Source organism: Bos indicus x Bos taurus, chromosome 22 (genome assembly GCF_003369695.1).
Source record: "Bos indicus x Bos taurus breed Angus x Brahman F1 hybrid chromosome 22, Bos_hybrid_MaternalHap_v2.0, whole genome shotgun sequence".
NCBI classification, from domain to species: domain Eukaryota; kingdom Metazoa; phylum Chordata; class Mammalia; order Artiodactyla; family Bovidae; genus Bos; species Bos indicus x Bos taurus.
The window spans coordinates 37625011-37639068 of NC_040097.1; positions in this window are offsets into that span (position 1 = coordinate 37625011).

A 14058-nucleotide genomic window follows, 5' to 3' on the forward strand; every position below is an offset into this window, starting at 1 on the left:
ACCTCAGTTACGTAGCCCAACACAAAGGAATAGAATATTATACACAGAGTGGACATGACTGGCCTGATAACATGTCTATAGTAACGTTATTAGTTCCATTCCTGCTAATCATAGAGTTCTAAGGGGTTTTGTTTTCCCCATTTCTTCATGTAAAAGTTTGCCATATATTTACCAGTCATTCTCTCATTTTTTCTATTCCCCACCTGCCCCCATCCCTGCCATGTAATGAAATTATTAGGAGGTGGAGCCCAGGGTGGTATTAGAGAGAAAAAAGAGGCATCTGCTCACTCTGAGATGAATCAGTTCTGGATCCCCACTTACGGAGAAGTGCAGTGGCCTTGCCATCAGAAGCTGCTGCAGGGCACTGAAAATGAACCTTATCTCTGTATACTTTTGACTTAGAGGCAGATCTTCTTCACTGTTTCATCATCGCAGCTATAATGGTTACAAACTCACAGCCAGTTCCCTTGACGATGGGAGGGCAGCAGGGCTCCTCTAAGCAAATATCAAGGAGCATCTGTGAGCAGGTAGTTCTGGATGAGCCTTAATCCTATAACGAAACTCCTGAGGACTAAACTGCTGTTGAGTGAAGGCCCTCTCTGTTCCTGATAGCCACTATCTGATAACTGTCTCATCTGCATTTTCACTGTCTTTCTAGATGCTTTGCTCTGTTCAGGAGTTTCAGTGAACACTGGCTCCTGGGTGGCAAGGTAATACATTTTTCCTGGGTACTTTCCAGAATTTCTGTTTTCTTCATGTGCTTTGTTCAGCTGGAGGATTTTTTGTGCCACTGTCATACAGTACCAGACACACGATGTAACAGAAAAATGGGGAATCTACCGCTCCCTACAAGCTGAGCAGCAATTTTTAGTTTTCAGAGGTTCCTTAAACCTTCTCTGCTGTATTAGCAGGTCCTGCGCCCTCAGATAGATGGGTGTGTGCTGGGGGCGGGGCAGAGGAGGGAGACGCAGTTTCGGTGTCACGATTGCTGGCCTTGGCGAGTCTGGATCTCCCTGCACGTGGGGACAGTGGCCGTGTTTTTCTGTGCACACCCAAGACCTGCTGTCTCTCATCTCCCGGTTCCTCGTGCAGCACCTAGCTGGCCTCCCCTCAGTACCTTCAATTTAAGTAAACCTAGTTGGGTTCTCCTGTCCTTTGTTCCATTTCTGTCTAGGGAATTTCCAGGTGAGTGACTTGCAAACCCGACTTTTAAAAATATGTTTCCCAGGGTTTGAATAGATGAAAATGTCACTTAACGTTATTAAGTGCCTGAGGCAGGTGGAAGTCTTTCTCTTTTAAAGGGTATCTCCAGGCTTAGCCCATGGGGGTGAGAGTAGCCCCTGAGAAGTGGGAACAGAGGGGCCCAGGTCCCCACAGAACTGATGCGAGAGAGGCAATGGCCAGGTGAGATGAGGGGTTCAGTTTACAAGATGAAAAATAACAGGCACCCCAGTGAGACTTCCTGCAAGTCAGTGAATGTCTTCTGCAAGGACAGCCACTGGGACTCCCAAAGTAATCATTTTAGCAGTTGCCAAAAAAGAACCGGATCAGTTGTTACTAGATGATCTGAATAAACGTGATTTTCCTTGGGGAAAGGAAAAGTTGAACTGGGAACTGAGAGAGATCCATTTATTTGCTAAGATGGACCCAGAGAAGTTTAGATACAGTATCAGCCGTCTGACCTACTTTTTAGAGTCCTGCATCTAATTTTGGTTGCAGCGTATTTGTCATCCTCGAAACCTGAAAACTAGTTACCAATCATTGTGAGGGCAATAATTGCTGGCCAGAAAGGCTGTTTTAACATTTTCTATGTTTCTTACATGCATTTATTCAAGAAATATTTATTAAATCCATCTATGCAACATGCCAGAAGCTGTTACAGATATAGAGGAAATCAGACCTGGCTCTTCCCCTGGATACCATCTTTCAAGGTATATGACACTTTATCAGCCATGCCAATATTAAAAACCCAAAGAAATAAGCTTGCATTTTGTTCCCATGCCCTATTTCCAAATAAATCCAAGGAAAGTAAGAGGCACAGCTTTGCGTAGTTTATTTTTTGTGGCAAGAACAGTCTTCTTTAGAATAAACTGCCGATGTCCAAAGATAGTATAATGGAACATGTTGGAAGAATTCACATAAATGGTTTTTCAAAAAGTGAAACAAAAATTGGCCTGAATTTTTTTTTTTTTTTGCTGTTTAGTTTTAATTGGAGGATACTTGCTTTACAATGTTGTGTTGGTTTCTGCCACACAACAACATGAATCAGCCATAGATGTGCATATGTCCCTTCCTTCTTGACCTGTATTTCCTAAGCAGCAAAATAATCCAGGTTTAGCCAGAGTATAGTTGAAAATTTGAATAGTAATGCCATGGAAATTAGGATTATGTGGTTCTTCCTTGAACCCTTTTTAAAGGCACTTGCTAAAGATTTTACCTGTAGGAATCCATTCTGTGGAAAATGTGAAATACAGACCAAGATTTATCTGAGAGAGGGGAAGTAAACACAATGCATTGTACTTTGACTTAAAATAGTAAAAGTAGTGTGGAAATGGTTAAGAGGAATATATAATTTTTTCAAGATTGAAATAGGTTGATAATAAAAGGAGTGTTTATCAAGAACTGTTAAACACAGAGTACTATGGAAAAATGCTAAATAAAAACAACAGGAGTGCAAATATATATACACACATATTTGTGTGTATGTATGTATACATACTTTTTTTTTTCATAATCTCATATTCTATAAAAGACCAAAATGATAGGCATGGTTATCTCTAAGTGGTAGGTGTTTTAGTTAGCTATCGCTATAGAGCAACCAACCACAAACACCATAGTGGGAAACAGTGATAAGCATTTATTTCTTGCCCAAGCTTCAGAGTTTTGTCCAGGGTCTGCCTAATTTGGCTGGATTCCAGATCACGGAGTGGGTTCAGGTTTATTCCAAGCATCTGTTGTTCACTTGAAACCAGTGGACACAGAAGGTATATTCTTTTCATGTGATCCCAAAAGTGTAAGAAAGTAAGATGAACTGGACACGAGCATTTGAAGGGTCCACTTGTGTCACATTCACTGACATCCCAAGAGTCAGGACACATTGCGTGGCCAAGCCCTGAGTCACTCCCCCCATCTTGATAAGACAAGGGTGTGCACGTTTATAACCACAGGAGAGGAGTGCAAATTGGAACCAGTAGCTTGTTCTACCACAGTGGGATTGATCTTTCCTTTACATTTCTTTTTCTAAAATATTTGTTGTTGGTTTAATTTATTTGGCCGTGCTGGATCTTTGCTGTGGCACTTGGAATCTTCAATCTTTAGTTGTGGCATGCAGAATCTTTTAGTTGAAGCCAGCGGCATCTTTACTTGGGGTATACAAGTTCTTAGTTTTGACATATAGCATCTAGTTCTTTGACCAGGGATCGAACACAGGCCTCCTGCATTGGGAGCTTGGAGTCTTAGCCACTGGACCACCAGGGAGGTCCTTTAATTTCTTCTTATGCTTCTATTTATGCAAATGTTTACTCTACACAAATGCAGGAATAATTTTTTTTTTTTAATATTAGAGAAATAGAGATAAATGGAATCGAATTGAGAGTCCAGAAATAAACCCTCACATTTATGGTCAACTGATTTTTTGACACAGGAGTCAAGACAATTCAGTGGAGGAAAAAAAAATCACTGTTCAATAAATAATGCAGAAACATATGCAAAAGAATTATATTCAACCGTTATAGCTCACAGCATATACAAAAATTAACTCGACATGGATGGATGTAGAGATTAGCATATTAGATGACATACTATGTCAGACAGAAAGACAATGTCACATGATATCACTTGTGTATGGAATCTAAAAAAAAATAATACAAATGATCGTATTTACAAAACAGGAATAAACTCAAAGATATAGAAAACAAACTTATGGCTACCAAAGAGGAAGGGAAGGAGGGATAAATTAAGAGTTTGGGATAAATAGATAAACAGGAAGGTCCTACTATGTAGCACAGGGAACTATATTCAGTATCTTGTAATAACCTATAATGGAAAAGAACCTGAGAAGTAATATATATGCTCACTTTGCTGTATAGCAGAAAGTAACATATATATATATATATATATATATATATATACACACACATATTTACATACACACACATATTTACATACACACACATATTTACATACACACACACATATTTATGTACATACACATACCCAAATCAAAGTAGATACCAAAAGCCAATATGCACATGAAAAACTGCTTGACATCATTATCACAAATTAAAACCACAATGAAATACCTCTTCATACCCACTGGGGTGGCTAAAATGAAAAAGAAAGGCAGTAAGTAGTATTGGTGAGGATGTGGAGAAGTTGGAACCCTCAGAGACTGTCGGTGGGAACGTAAAATGGTGCAATCACTTTGAAAAAGAGTCTAGTGGTTTCTCAAAAATGTTAAACACAGAGTTGCTATATGACCCAGCAATTCCAGTCTTTAGCAAACACCCAAGAGAACTGAAAACAGACAGCCACACAGAAATGTTTACATGACTGTTCATAGCAGTATTCTTCATAACAGCCAAAAAGTGAAACAACAGAAGATACCCGTCAACTGATGAATGGATTGAGAATCTCCGTGAGGAATGTTATGAAACCTTAAAAAGGAATGAAGTTCTTAGGCATGGTATAACATGGATGAGTCATGAAAACATAAAGCTAAGTGAAAACAACCAGTTCACAAAACTGACTTTGTATAGTTCCACTTATATTAAACATTTAGAATAGGCAGATCTATGGGAATAGAAAGTGGATTAGTGGTTTCCTAGGGCTGGATGGTGAGAATTTGGGCAAAATGGTAAGTGATTGCTAATGGGTTTGAGGTTTCTGTTAACATTATTTTTGATTGGAGCATAGTTGTATTACACTGCTGTGTTAGTTTCTACCGTGCAGCACAATGAATCAGTCGTATGTATACACATATCCTCTCCCTTTCGGATTGCCTTCCCATTCATGCCTGTCACCGTAGATAATTTGGTAGGGTTCCCTGAGCTGTGCAGTATGTGCTCATTAATTGTCTGTTTTCTACATAGCTTCAGCAGTGTATATATGTCAATCCCATGCTCTCAATTCCTCCCACCTGCTTCCACTTTCCCCTGCAATTGTTCTCTACTTCTGTTTGAGGGTTCTTTTGAGGTAATGAATGTGATAAAATGTTCTAATATTGATTATATTGATGATTGCCAATTCAGTGACTATACTAAAAGTGGTAGGTATATTTTATGACATGTGAACTATGTCTCAGTAAAGCTGCTATTTAAAAAAAAATAAATGAGCCAACAGGATTTAAATAGTATCCCAGGTATTAATTGAACAACCCCAGTATAAGATCAATCAGTTTACAGTCTGTGCTGCTGTGCTTAGTTGCTCAGTTGTGTCCGACTCTTTGCGAACTGCAGTTTGCCAGGCTCCTCTGTCCATTGGGATTCTCCAGGCAAAAATACTAGAGTGGGTTGCCATGCCCTCCAGGGTATCTTCCCAACCCAGGTTTCCTGTATTGCAGGCAGATTCTTTACCAGCTGAGCCACCAGGGAAGCCCCTTACTGTCTATAGCTAAAATTAAAAGCATGTGTTTATTCAGCAAGGAGTCTGAGTAACTTAAGCTTTTTCATTTCTCTACTCAGTGATCAGTTTTATTTTATTAATTTATTGTTTCCAGTTTTACTGAGATATAATTGACATTTAACAGTGTATAAGTTGAAAGTAAACAATGCAATCATTTACTGTAAGTATATAGTGCAAAAAGATTTTGCAGGGACCAGTTCTTTGCTCTCAAAGCCAGATACAGGAAATTAACTAGAGTGTAAAAAAACTAACTAAAAGCTAAACTTACTTCATTAATTCATTAATGTAAATCAGCATTCTGTTTTAGCCTGGAAGGAACCTCCTTTGTGCTTGAAACTGTCAATTGCTTGATATACATTGTCATACAATAACCCATAAACTTATTTTATATGTGAGTAAACTGAGGCTTAAAGACCTTACTTAGCAGAGTTTCTTTATAATGTTTTCCAAAGCCATTTTTCCCAGGATGGCAGAGCTTTATAATTGATAGTTATCTTAAAAGAAACAGTAAAATACATACTTTACTGGGGGTAAATATTTTATTGAATGTTGGCAGGCGCGGAAGGTATGAAGGGAAGATTCCCCTTGAGAAACTTTTAATTATTTGAGGTTGTCTGAACTCCTATGGGAAAACCTGTCTCTGATTCTACTCTATTCTGAGTGTATGTTTAAGTGCTGCATTCACGTGCCAATTTTATTTTTGTACAGAGTATTACATCTTTGTTTCTACAACTAGATGTGAGGACGGGTCTTTATTTTATCTGGCTTGGTTTTATCAGAATCCATTAGGGTAAGCAGTGTTAAGGAAAGAAGAAGAGGGGGTTGGTGTTATTACAGCAGGGAATTCCAGATGAATTCCTATGAAGAATATAGTGTAGAATATCCGAAGGAACCTGGTTTAGATCCGTCTTGGTTCTCATCTGAGGCTACTGATAAGTCAGAATTTTGAAGGTGATTATTCTCAGTCTTTAGGGCTTCCCTGATAGCTCAGTTCTTTGGAAGGAATGATGCTAAAGCTGAAACTCCAGTACTTTGGCCACCTCATGCGAAGAGTTGACTCATTGGAAAAGACTCTGATGCTGGGAGGGATTGGGGGCAGGAGGAGAAGGGGACGACAGGATGAGATGGCTGGATGGCATCACCGACTCGATGGACGTGAGTTTGAGTGAACTCCGGAAGTTGGTGATAGACAGGGAGGCCTGGCGTGCTGCGATGGGGATTGCAAAGTCGGACACGACTGAGAGACTGAACTGAACTGAACTGATAGCTCAGTTAGTAAAGAATCCGCCTGTAATGCGGGAGACCTGAGTTCGATCCCTGGGTTGGGAACATCCCCTGGAGAAGGGAAAGGCTGCCCACTCCAGTATTCTGGCCTAGAGAATTCCATGGACTGTATAGTCCATGGGGTGGCAAAGAGTCAGACACGACTGAGTGACTTTCACTTCACATTCTCAGTCTTTACCCTTGGGCCTCTGTTCTTTTAACTATTACCAAAGTCCCATCTTTTAAAATTAATGACCCAGTATGAAATTTCAGAACAGTTAAAATTGATTTGTCTATTTACTCACCTCTTTTAAATGTAAAATAAAATTGTGTTTGTGTGTAAAATCCCCCAGCACCAGAGAAAATCGCAATTCTACATTTGCTGAGAAATATCTTTATTTGTCCTCTGGGAGATCTTAAACTTTAGTTGGCTTCTATTAAACTTTTATGAGAACAAAATGGGTGAATGGCTTTTTATTCAAACAGGTACTTTTTGTTGTTTAAAAGAAAGAATACATACTTGAAACAGAACGTGTTCTTTTAAACAAATTACTCAAAAACAAAAAAGTAAAAATATGAGGGACAGGTTTGAGTAAGATAATCACTACCACCCCAAAGTTGCAGAATATTAAAATTTTGTCATAATTATCTGACTTTGTCTAAATATTGCTTCAGATATCTCCCCAAGGAGGTCGAGTCTGCTGTCATTATAAATTCATATCTTTATGTGAATTCTTAGTCTCCCTTCTCTGTTCTAATATAAAATGCAAATGCTCCTGGGAGCTGTGATCTGTTTAGGAAGGCTTTTGCTAAAAGGTCCTGGCAGGGGAAATAACAGAACTGTGATCTGAAGGGCGTCATGGTGCCATTTAATAGTTCTGCCTCCATTAAACCTTGTGTTTTTACTTGAAATCAAACCACCTGCCTAAAATCCAGGAAAGGAAAAAAAAAGGGGGGAGGGGAATATATTCAACATTGAGGTCCATGCCACTAACGTCACATGTTGGCCAGTCAGTTGTTTTGTGACATAACAATCCCTGGGTTTCCTGCATCTTCCCATCCCCCAGTCACTAAAGCACGCATGTGGGGTTGCAGTAGGCTGTGATACATGGTGCCCTGAAGATGTCCGCAGATGTTCCCAGAGCCCATCGGTGCACCACCTTACATGGCGGGTAAGAATAGGGTGAGGGTATTTGATAGGAAGCTGATCCTGGGCCATCCAGGGGCCAGTGTCATCACAGGGCTTTCGTAAGGTGGCAGGAGCAGAGAGGGGAAAGACTGCATTATGTTGGTGTGCTGTAAAGATGGAGGGAGGGCACCACTAGCAGTTGGAATGTCTCCAGAAGGAATTTAGCCCTGTGCACCCGTGTTATACTTCCGACCTCTAGAACCATGAGGTAATAAATTTATGCATCAGGCCCTTCCTGCCATTCTCCATGTTGCTGCAAGACGCATCACGTGAAAACACAAATGGGGCTATAAAAAGCCCTATGGAGAAAACCCCTAATTTCTTTGTATTACCTTCTAAAAGAAATCCAAATGTCATCCTGTCAGGTCCCAGCCTTGTGCTGGACCTGGTCCCTGTCTGTTTTCCCAGGTTTATCAGAAGACAGTGGTGGTTTCAAGGTCAGATGTCTGGGTTCGCATTCTGCTTCTGCCACTTACCACCTGTGTGACCTTGGCCAAATTAACCTCTCTGTGCTTCAGTGTCCTCATTAGCAGTTTGTAAAGGTTGATATATTAATACAATGCCTAACACTGTCCTAAGCACAATATAAATCATTAGATGAACTTATTATTGTGAGTATTCACAAATGTCATTGGCTCATAAAGGGAAAGGGAAGTCGCTCAGTCGTGCCCGACTCTTAGCGACCCCATGGAGTACAGCCCACCAGGCTCCTCCATCCATGGGATTTTCTTTTTTTTTTTTTTTTTTAAATTTTATTTTATTTTTAAACTTTACATAATTGTATTAGTTTTGCCAAACATCAAAATGAATCCACCACAGGTATACATGTGTTCCCCATCCTGAACCCTCCTCCCTCCTCCCTCCCCATACCATCCCTCTGGGTCGTCCCAGTGCACTAGCCCCAAGCATCCAGTATCGTGCATCGAACCTGGACTGGCAACTCGTTTCTTACATGATATTTTACATGTTACAATGTCATTCTCCCAAATCTTCCCACCCTCTCCCTCTCCCACAGAGTCCATAAGACTGTTCTGTACATCAGTGTCTCTTTTGCTGTCTCGTACACAGGGTTATTGTTACCATCTTTCTAAATTCCATATATATGCGTTAGAATACTGTATTTATGTTTTTCCTTCTGGCTTACTTCACTCTGTATAATAGGCTCCAGTTTCATCCGCTGGGAAATCTGGTCAACCACTTGTAAAAGAATGAAACTGGACCACTTTCTAACACCATACACAAAAATAAACTCAAAATGGATTAAAGATCTAAACGTAAGACCAGAAACTATAAAACTCCTAGAGGAGAACATAGGCAAAACACTCTCCGACATACATCACAGCAGGATCCTCTATGACCCACCTCCCAGAATATTGGAAATAAAAGCAAAAATAAACAAATGGGACCTAATTAACCTTAAAAGCTTCTGCACATCAAAGGAAACTATTAGCAAGGTGAAAAGACAGCCTTCAGAATGGGAGAAAATAATAGCAAATGAAGCAACCGACAAACAACTAATCTCAAAAATATACAAGCAACTCCTACAGCTCAACTCCAGAAAAATAAACGACCCAATCAAAAAATGGGCCAAAGAACTAAATAGACATTTCTCCAAAAAAGACATACAGATGGCTAACAAACACATGAAAAGATGCTCAACATCACTCATTATCAGAGAAATGCAAATCAAAACCACTATGAGGTACCATTTCACACCAGTCAGAATGGCTGCGATCCAAAAGTCTACAAATAATAAATGCTGGAGAGGGTGTGGAGAAAAGGGAACCCTCTTACACTGTTGGTGGGAATGCAAACTAGTACAGCCACTATGGAGAACAGTGTGGAGATTCCTTAAAAACCTGGAAATGGAACTGCCTTATGATCCAGCAACCCCACTGCTGGGCATACACACTGAGGAAACCAGAAGGGAAAGAGACACGTGTACCCCAATGTTCATCGCAGCACTGTTTATAATAGCCAAGACATGGAAGCAACCTAGATGTCCATCAGCAGATGAATGGATAAGAAAGCTGTGGTACATATACATCCATGGGATTTTCCAGGCATGAGTACCGGAGTGAGGTGCCATTGCCTTCTCCATTGGAACCAGTTGGGATTGGCTAATTCCTTTGTCAGGTGAAAATCTCTGCAGCGGAGTCAGGGGACTAAATTGGGTGGTGTCGCTGTTCGTGTCGATGGTGCTGAACTCTAGGCGTGGCCAGAGCTTTCCTTTGCATGACAACTTCCGGTAGGGCGGGGTCAGGTTCGCTCTCCAAAAAGTGGATCCATTTGCCATCATTTCCTAGCTTCTGGTTGTTGCCAGTGATCCTTAGCATGCTTTGGCTCATAGCAGCATCAGTCCAGTCTCTTAGCTTCATCATTATATGGCCTTCTTCCCTGTGTGTGTCTGCATGCCTCTAAATCTCTTAACACCTCGCTGTTCACTGCAGCATCCCCAGCCGGCTCACAGATAGGATGAGTCATTGGCTCATCAGTTCAGTTCAATTTAGTCGCTCAGTCGTGTCCGACTCTTTGCGACCCCATGAATCGCAGCAGGCCAGGCCTCCCTGTCCATCACCAACTCCCGGAGTTCACTCAGACTCACGTCCACCGAGTCAGTGATGCCATCCAGCCATCTCATCCTCTGTCGTCCCCTTCTCCTCCTGCCCCCAGTCCCTCCCAGCATCCGAATCTTTTCCAGTGAGTCAATTCTTCGCATGAGGTGGCCAAAGAACTGGAGTTTCAGCTTTAGCATCATTCCTTCCAAAGAAATCCCAGGGCTGATCTCTTCAGAATGGACTGGTTGGATCTCCTTGCCGTCCAAGGGACTCTCAAGAATCTTCTCCAACACCACAGTTCAAAAGCATCAATTCTTCGGCACTCAGCCTTCTTCACAGTCCAACTCTCACATCCATACGTGACCACAGGAAAAACCATAGCCTTGACTAGACGAACCTTTGTTGGCAAAGTAATGTCTCTGCTTTTGAATATGCTATCTAGGTTGGTCATAACTTTCCTTCCAAGGAGTAAGCGTCTCTTAATTTCATGGCTGCAGTAACCATCTGCAGTGATTTTGGAGCCCAAAAAAACAAAGTCTGACACTATTTCCACTGTTTCCCCATCTATTTCCCATGAAGTGATGGGACCGGATGCCATGATCTTCGTTTTCTGAATGTTGAGCTTTAAGCCAACTTTTTCACTCTCCTCTTTCACCTTCCAAGAGACTCTTTAGTTCCTCTTCACTTTCTGCCATAAGGAATGTGTCATCTGCATATCTGAGGTTATTGATATTTCTCCCTGCAATCTTGATTGCAGCTTGAGCTTCATCCAGTCCAGCATTTCTCATGATGTACTCTGCATATAAGTTAAATAAGCAGGGTGACAATATACAGCCTTGACATACTCCTTTCCCAACAAATTATTTTGTTTTTCCTATGATCCAGTGGATGTTGGCAATTTGATCTCTGCCTTTTTGAAATCCAGCTTGAACATCTGGAAGTTCTTGGTTCACATACTGCTGAAGCCTAGCTTGGAGACTCTTGAGCATTACTTGGCTAGCATGTGAGATGAGTGCAATTGTGCGGTAGTTTGAGCATTCTTTGGCATTGCCTTTCTTTGGGATTGGAATGAGTACTGACCTTTTCCAGTCCTGTGGCCAACTGCTGAGTTTTCCAAATTTGCTGAGTGCAGCACTTTAACAACATCATCTTTCAGGATTTGAAATAACTCAGTTGGAATTCCATCACGTGCTATACATACTCAATTGCTTCTTTCTCTACTTTGCAGAAATGAATCTCTAGTTTCAGAAGAACACAATCATAACTTAGATGAGTGAAGAGACAGCTACACACTTGGGAGCCAAATTTTGGCACTGAAATATATAAACTGGATCAAAGATGTGATTTCTTGTGAAGAAAGATGGAAGCTGTCCACTTTTGAGGGAATCTTTAACAACACTAAACTTATAGTCTAACCAGCATTAGTGAGTTTTCAGACAAGAATTGCTAACTGTTAAGACCTAATGTTGGTACATATGATAATTACTGATACATATTTGTTCTTATCTCATATTCTTAACATTTACTTTTAATAATATGTTGCCTACTCGTGGATGTGGTGCTTTTATAAATATGATAGAAACCTGCCCTCCTCTAACAATACTCTCTGTTCATAATATTTGCTTTCGGTTATATTGCAGTTTCTCTGGTGGCTCAGTGGTAAAGAATCCATTGCAGTGCAGGCAGTATGGGAGATGTGAGTTTGATCACTGGGTCGGGAGGATCCCTTGGAGAAGAAAATGGCAACCCATTCCAGTATTCTTGCTTGTAAAATCTTATGCAGAGAGGAGCCTGGCAGGCTGCAGTCCATAGGGTTGCAAAGAGTAGGACACGACTGAGCACACACAAACATGACTGCGCGATATACTACACAAAGAGAAAATTTCCTACGGGTTGCAGAATGGTAAATGTCAGTTCCTTGGCAGCTGAAGTTTGACGTCTCTTAGGACCAGCTTATATTACGAGATAGTAGCAAACATACTGTGTGGAAGAGGAAGGAATTCTGTAGGCCTATGGTCATCTTCACTGTACCAAGGAGGGGCATTTCATGTATAAAGTTCTTCCCCTTCTAGTTTTAGCCTCAAAGTTCTTTCTTCTACCTTTACATGTAAATGCTTTAATAATTGAATTCGTTTGACTAAGCATTACTTGAGAGTCTTTTAAAATATATACTTAAAAAACTTCATGGTCTAGCTGTTTTTTGCTAATTTGTGGGAAGAGAATATTTTGGTTGAGTTTATTAAGGTATAACTTACATACAGTTTACCCTTTTTAGTGTACTGTTCTGAGTTTTGACAAAGACATAGTCATGCGATTGCCATCATTATCAAGACACAGAACCCTTCCGTAACCTGCCCTCCCAGATTCTCTCCTGCTCCTTTGTAGTAACTCCCTCCCTCCATCTCCAGAAAACAGCTGACCTGTTTTCTGTCTCAATAGTTTTCTATCCTGTTTTATTTTATTTTATTTTTTATTATTTTTTTAATTTTATTTTATTTTTAAACTTTACATAATTGTATTAGTTTTGCCAAATATCAAAATGAATCCACCACAGGTAAACATGTGTTCCCCATCCTGAACCCTCCTCCCTCCTCCCTCCCCATACCATCCCTCTGGGTCGTCCCAGTGCTCTAGCCCCAAGCATCCAGTATGGTGCAGCATCTCGTTTCATACATGATATTTTACATGTTTCAATGCCATTCTCCCAAATCTTTTCACCCTCTCCCTCTCCCACAGAGTCCACAAGACTGTTCTATACACCAGTGTCTCTTTTGCTGTCTCGTACACCGGGTTATAGTTACCATCTTTCTAAATTCCATATATATGCGTTAGTATACTGTATTGGTGTTTTTCCTTCTGGCTTACTTCACTCTGTATAATAGGCTCCAGTTTCATCCACCTCATTAGAATTGATTCAAATGTATTCTTATTAATGGCTGAGTAATACTCCATTGTGTATATGTACCACTGCTTTCTTATCCATTCATCTGCTGATGGACATCTAGGTTGCTTCCATGTCCTGGCTATTATAAACAGTGCTGCGATGAACATTGGGGTACACGTGTCTCTTTCCCTTCTGGTGTTCTCCATAGTGGCTATACTAGTTTGCATTCCCACCAACAGTGTAAGAGGGTTCCCTTTTCTCCACACCCTCTCCAGCATTTATTGCTTGTAGACTTTTGGATCGCAGCCATTCTGACTGGTGTGAAATGGTACCTCATAGTGGTTTTGATTTGCATTTCTCTGATAATGAGTGATGTTGAGCATCTTTTCATGTGTTTGTTAGCCATCTGTATGTCTTCTTTGGAGAAATGTCTATTTAGTTCTTTGGCCCATTTTTTGATTGGGTCATTTATTTTTCTGGAGTTGACCTGCAGGAGTTGCTTGTATATTTTTGAGATTAATTGTTTGTCAGTTGCTTCATTT